This window comes from Theobroma cacao, chromosome 3 (assembly GCF_000208745.1).
Source record: "Theobroma cacao cultivar B97-61/B2 chromosome 3, Criollo_cocoa_genome_V2, whole genome shotgun sequence".
In the NCBI taxonomy this organism is placed as follows: Eukaryota; Viridiplantae; Streptophyta; class Magnoliopsida; order Malvales; family Malvaceae; genus Theobroma; species Theobroma cacao.
In genome coordinates this window covers 28,799,890-28,806,259 of record NC_030852.1, presented here as the reverse complement: position 1 = coordinate 28,806,259, position 6,370 = coordinate 28,799,890, and positions in this window count along the sequence as shown.

Genomic DNA, 6,370 nt, shown 5'->3' with positions numbered 1-6,370 from the left:
TTTTTTTTTTCTCTTTCTCTCCTTTCCTTTCTCTCTCCCCGCTGGCTTCTTCTTTCTTTTTCCTCTTTCTTTCTTTCTCCTTCTCTTTCTCTTCTTTCTCCCTGTCGGCGTCGCACCCTTCTCCTTTCTCTATTCAACGGCGATCGGCTTTCTCTCTCTCTTTTTTTCACTACCAGCCGACCACCCCCCACACAGATCAACTCCCCCTTTTCACACACTACCCGAACCCCCTGTTAAAACACTGATTTCTTTTTTAGCTTTTTTTGGTTCTTTTTTGATTGATTTTTTTATTTTTTCTATTGTGGCTAAAGTTGCTAAACTGCTGGTAATTTAGGATTTTTTCTTTAGATTTGATCTGTGATTTTTTTTGGGTTCGAACTTGGTTTTTCTTTGTTTTTCGATTGGTTTTTTTGGTTTTTTGGTTCTTGCTCTCCCCTCTTTTTTAATGCAGGTGGTCCTTAAAAGTTGGGTTGTCCAGAAATTTGGACAACTCAGCAATGAGGTTCTGGCACCAAAGAGTTGGTAGCTAGAGCCCCATCATTCATGGTGGTTGTGTAGACACCTAAAACAAAAAATTTAAATTATAATAAAACCAAATAAAATATATATAAAAAAAAAAACTGATGGCTGGGCGTACGCCCAGCCATCCCATCCCCCACCCACTACGCGTGATGGGGGTTCTGGCCACCAACTCCAGGGGGTGCCAGAACCCCATCACCTGGTTGTCCAAATTTTTGGACAACCCGGCTCCTTAAAAACCACCTAGAACACAGATACAAAAGAGAAGAACACAAAAAAACAAAAAAACAAAAATCCTAGATCTACCAGCATCTACCTAACCACACAAAACAAAAATCAAAAAATCAAAAGGGAGAGCCAAAAATCAGAATCGGGGTTTCAACGGGGGATTTGGATTCGGCTTGAGGGAGAGAGATCGGTGAGCGGTGAAGGGAGGGACGGATCTGTGGAGTGCCGGTCACCGACGTGAGCAAACCTAAACCCATTTGGGTCACCGCCGACCGGAAGGAAAAGGGGTGCCCGATCCGTCGATCGGAAGGGAAGAGGGTTTCAAGAGAGAGAGTAGGAAGAACGACCGGGCAGTCTGTTAAAGGCAGTACGCCGGCACCGGTGGAAGAGGAAAGGGTTTTAGAGAGAAGGGAGAGGGTGCAGCTAGAGAGAGAAAATGAAGTTTGAAAATGAGACGAAAGGCCAAAAACGAGACTTAAATACCCGAGTTTAGGGTCTAAACGGCGTCGTTTCAGTGGAGTGGGAAGTTCAAAGGGTCGACGCCTAAACGACGTCGTTTCAGTGGAGTGGGAAGTTCAAAGGGTCGACGCCTAAACGACGTCGTTTGAGGGAGTCCCTAGAGCCCAAAACGGTGCGTTCAGGAGAGGGCCAGACGGACCAAGGAAACGGGCTTGGCAGACCTCCGTGCAGCCCAGACAACTTGGGTCATCTTTCTAGCCCAAGCAAGGTGAGGCCTTACCCGTTTCTTGTTGGATTTGAGCTTATTGTTTTGGGCTTATCTAGCCTATTTTAATTGTTTGTTTAACTTTAATAAAATATAAAAATAATAACTAAAAATATTAATATTATAAATATATTTGGAGGCTTACAAAAAAAATAAAAAAAAATAATAATGATAATTCATGATGCAAATGTATATATATACATATTATATTATATTTTTAAAAAAAAATAAAAAATAAAAATTTAAAAATAAAAAAATAATAAATAATAATAATAATAATAAGTGAAAAATAAATAAGTAATAATAAATAATAAATAATATAATTGGAACAAATATTTGAGTATTACCACCAAAAAGGGGCAAAGAGTTGCCTCTTTCGGGTGGATATTTTTCGGGTGCGAAGTTCGAGACGGATTTTCACCGAAGCGTCGGGATAAATCCGAACTCTAGATTTCAAAACCCATTAAGTCAAATAGTCATTGTTAAAAAATAATATATGTAGGAAAATTTTATTACATTCAAATTAATTTAAATAAATATTACTAAATAAAGTTAATCCAATCGTTTAAAAATTAATTAATTATTTATTAGATAAGCTTTGTAATCAAGTAAAAATTGACCAACAACAAATATGGATTTAAATGGAAAACCAAAAAATAAAGTATATATAAGTAAAAAATAGTAAATAATAAATAATCAAAATTTGTTAAACAATCAATAAACGCGTGCATGTAGATACCATCATTTTATACTGTCATTGCATGCCACTCTTATTTTGCAAATGGCGCGGGAATCCCGATGATGGGATTTCCCCGAGGAGCTTGTAGAGACGAGTTCTTCCGGGGATATCTCTAGGTGAGGAGGATTTCGAGACTTCACCAAAGCGTTTGGATGGTCTTCGAATAATTTTTCAATAAAAGATTACCGACTCCATCATTTAAAATAAACAAGTCACGACATCATTCTACGCTTGCATCATATGCATACGTAAGACCAAGTGAAAAACTCAGTCTGGCAATTCAATAAAAATTTAATTAATAAAATAGGGATTAAACTAAGAAAAGGCTATATTAAGATAACTTAAGATTAAATGGTACGGTTCGTAGAACGGGCGTTACGGAGGTGCTAACCCTTCTCCGTGCGTAACCGCACTCCCGAACCCATATCTAAAAAACGTGGACCAGTTCTCGTTTTTTCGACGGACCTAAAATTAATTTAGGACTTCGTCGATTAAGAATCGGGTTAATAGGTGACCAATCACACCTTAGATAAAAAAGATTAGTGGCGACTCCCTAAACAGATTTTAATTTTCGCCCGCGTCTGGCGGACGGATTCCCGGACCCGCACGTCACGACAGGTTGGGGAAGGGATGGTTGGGCATACGCCTAGCCATTCCTCTATATATTTTTTTATATATCTTATTTTATTTCATATTTTATATTTTATTATTAATTAAATTTTTTAGAGGTGTCTACAGTTCTCAATGAGCAAGATGTTGTCCGAAAAAAGAAAAAAAGATAATAATCCTGTTAATTAATATTCGACATATCTACAAATAACATCTATTACAAAATGTAAAAAAAAAATGTTCCTATAAATTGATGAGCAAGCTGTTTTGAAAAACAATATAAAAGTTCAACAAAATTACATGTAATATGGAATCATTTTTGTCAAGGAAACCTAAGCATGATTGTCCTTGATCTAATACACCATCCACCATCAATATTACTTGTCTCTTGAACCAATAACACAGTGGCAATTAGGACAAAAACCATAAAGATTGAAAAAGCTAAGTTGGTGGTGATCATATAAATCTTAACAGAAGGGATGCCTCTTTTATATAATTCTTAGTTAGATTATCTAGTAATTGTTGCTATTGAAGAGAGAAGCGATTATATAGTTAAAATAGCAAAGAAGAGATAAAGAAAATTGAAACCAAAAGTTTTATGAAAAAGAAAATTCAAAAACAGGAATTTGGCCACAAAATCTTCTACACCAAAGTTTTGATACAATAACTAATAGTAATGTCAAAGTCCAACCATTCACAGCATTAGCTTTACCCTAGTGTCATAGAAAGGCTTGGTTCATTTGCAGTGTGAATTATAAAGACGCAATAACAGTTTGCTTGCACAACAAATAACCAACCATAAATGTGATTCAATAGGAAATTAGTAATTTTTTAGCCTTCATACTTTTGACACATAGATTGCCTCCTATCTAGGAACTTTCAAATTTAAGAAAGTTTGAGAACTATATAACTATTAGTTTAAATGGGCAGCTTTTGTGACTATAAGTTCACTAATAGAGATTAGATACAAAATTTTAAAAGTTCTAGAACGTGCACCTCTAAATTCCATCAGGATCCTCTGCAAGTTTTAGTCAAATTCAAACATAGAACCATATAAAATGTTTGATAAAATACCTACAAACATATATGGTACATACTATGGGAACTAAGAACCACATGAACTATAGAAAATTTAAATCACATGTAAATAGAGCTAAACTCTAAAAGTTTAGCAGTGTTTTGAAGACAATATACATATATTTGTAAAAATAAATTTCTGAACATGACAACATATGCAATTAAGGTCTCAAAAGATTTTGTGAGTCTAAATCAAATATCTATAAAGCGTGATTTCTACATATATATTTTTATTTGGTTTTAAAACAGGAAGTAGATTTAACAGTCGGGCCTTTTGTAAAAGAAAAGAGTCAGCCTTTAGGAAAACAAACAGTTTAAATATGAGAAGAACACATGAGAGTCAAATATGAGTAGAACAAACAAATTATAAGAGAGTAATTGGGAAATTTGTTTACTAGTATATCAACCACGATGATGTAGTTGAAGTAAATAAAAAGAAACACTATCTAGTTTCCTTTCACTTTGTCCACTAATTATCAAGGAAGAAGCATCATGATAGTGAAAATTTTAAATCCCTTGTATGGGATATAGAAATATTGCTAATTTTTTAATTGGTGAGATGTTTTCTATTAAGAATAAATTAGTGATTGTTTAAGTAATAATCTACAAAGTTTTACGATAAAAACATGTCTCTCTTAGTTGAATGTGATGCTATAATTCTTCATTAAATTAGATGATTACCTTAAAAGGAGAACAAATCTAATCTCATGATAATAATATGTAACTTTTCAATGATAAAATAGTCAAATGATGGTCCAAACTATAAGAAAAAGATGGAAGACTCTGGATTTATTTATCCCTTTAGCTTTTGACAATGCTTGTGCACTTATGTCCTAGTATATAATTAATTCAAACACTAATATATATAGATTTCCTTGCACCTAAAGCGACACAGAAACAAAATTGACAATATGAAAATCTCAGACATATCAAGAAAATCCAAGCAAACCACAAAAGTTATCAAAACAGATAAAAAGGAAGTCACAATAACAAATCTCAAGGTCCAAATTGAATGACATCAACTGTTAGAGAGAAAGCCAAAGGAAACATCACAGTTACTTCAAGTAATTGATATGCTCCGAGTTTTTAATACTTTTGCTTAACATTTCAGTCGAATGTCAGCTATGGAATTCTTTTCTTTGTTTTTTCTACCATGAATTTAACTAACATTGAAAGTTGAAAGACCCAAGAGCTATATAATCAAAAACACATTCAGGATTAAGAACCCTATATAACCTAGAACTACAGTAAGCTTGAAATAAAAATGAATGTAAACGGAAGACATGGTAAATGACCTACAAAGCTGATTTTGTGACCAAAGCTATGAATCTACATAACAATGAATGTAAACGAAAATATTTAAGTTGACTAGCCTTAGAGAATGGGCCGCTGAGTTGCAAAAATCATATGAGCACAATCCCTTATTGCACAAATAGACAATAAGAAGAAGAAGAAGTAAATCGAGGTCACCCTTTTGTTCACTCACCAGGTGTGTCTTCCAGCATTAGAAGATAAAGAACACCAACCAAACTTGCAAAAACAAAAACTAAAAAAAAATCAGTAAAAGTCAACATAAAAAAAAGAGAAGAAAAAGGAAGAAAATTGGTGTGAATGAGAGAGGGGGTTTTTGGTTTTTTAACGGAGAAAGAGCGTTTGAGTGAAGAGTCTGAAAGAAGAGACAAAGAGAAAGGAAAGGGAGAAAGAGAAACGAAGAAGAGAAAGTTCTAGATGGGAGAAAATTTTTAAGTTTGGATTTGGGTACCGACCTCTTCAAGCATGAGACGGCAAGCATGACGAAAAGAGCGATGTGAGGAAGAAAAGAGAAAAAAAAACTGAAAAATCGAAACCCTTCAAACATGTTAAAACATCAAAAGACAGGTGTCAAATGTAGAAAGCATATGTAGCTAAGATTCATTATAGTTTAGATTTAGATCTTTGATAATAATTTATTTTAATTATTTTTTTTTGAAAACGGTATTTTATTCTTTCATTACCAGCATATTACCGCATCGTGTACATTATTTATATATTCCTTTTATTATTATTTTTTAATTATCTTGACTTTTGATCAGCTTGATTTTTAATTTGATCGTATTATATTACATTTGTGATTTTAATTAGGGTTTAAATCACAAACAGAGAAACATCGCATGCCTTACAGGTCTTTGAAACTGGTAGTTAAATATACCCAACAATCACAATTTAAGGTGTCTTTCTGGGTAAAAAAGTTGTTCTTTACACTTCATTTGTTTAAATGGCAATGAAAAACTACGAGCTCCATCAGAATACATGTGCTAAGGGTCATTTGCGTCCAGAAAGTCTAACCGATAACGTTAATGTCTTTGTCCAAATTTCTTTACAACAATACGACAAGGATTTTCTTTTCCTTTTTCCTAATTTCGTAATTTATTTCTAATAAACTATTTGAATTTGTAGCCTTTTGCACTTGGTTGGCTATCATAAATCCACAAGTC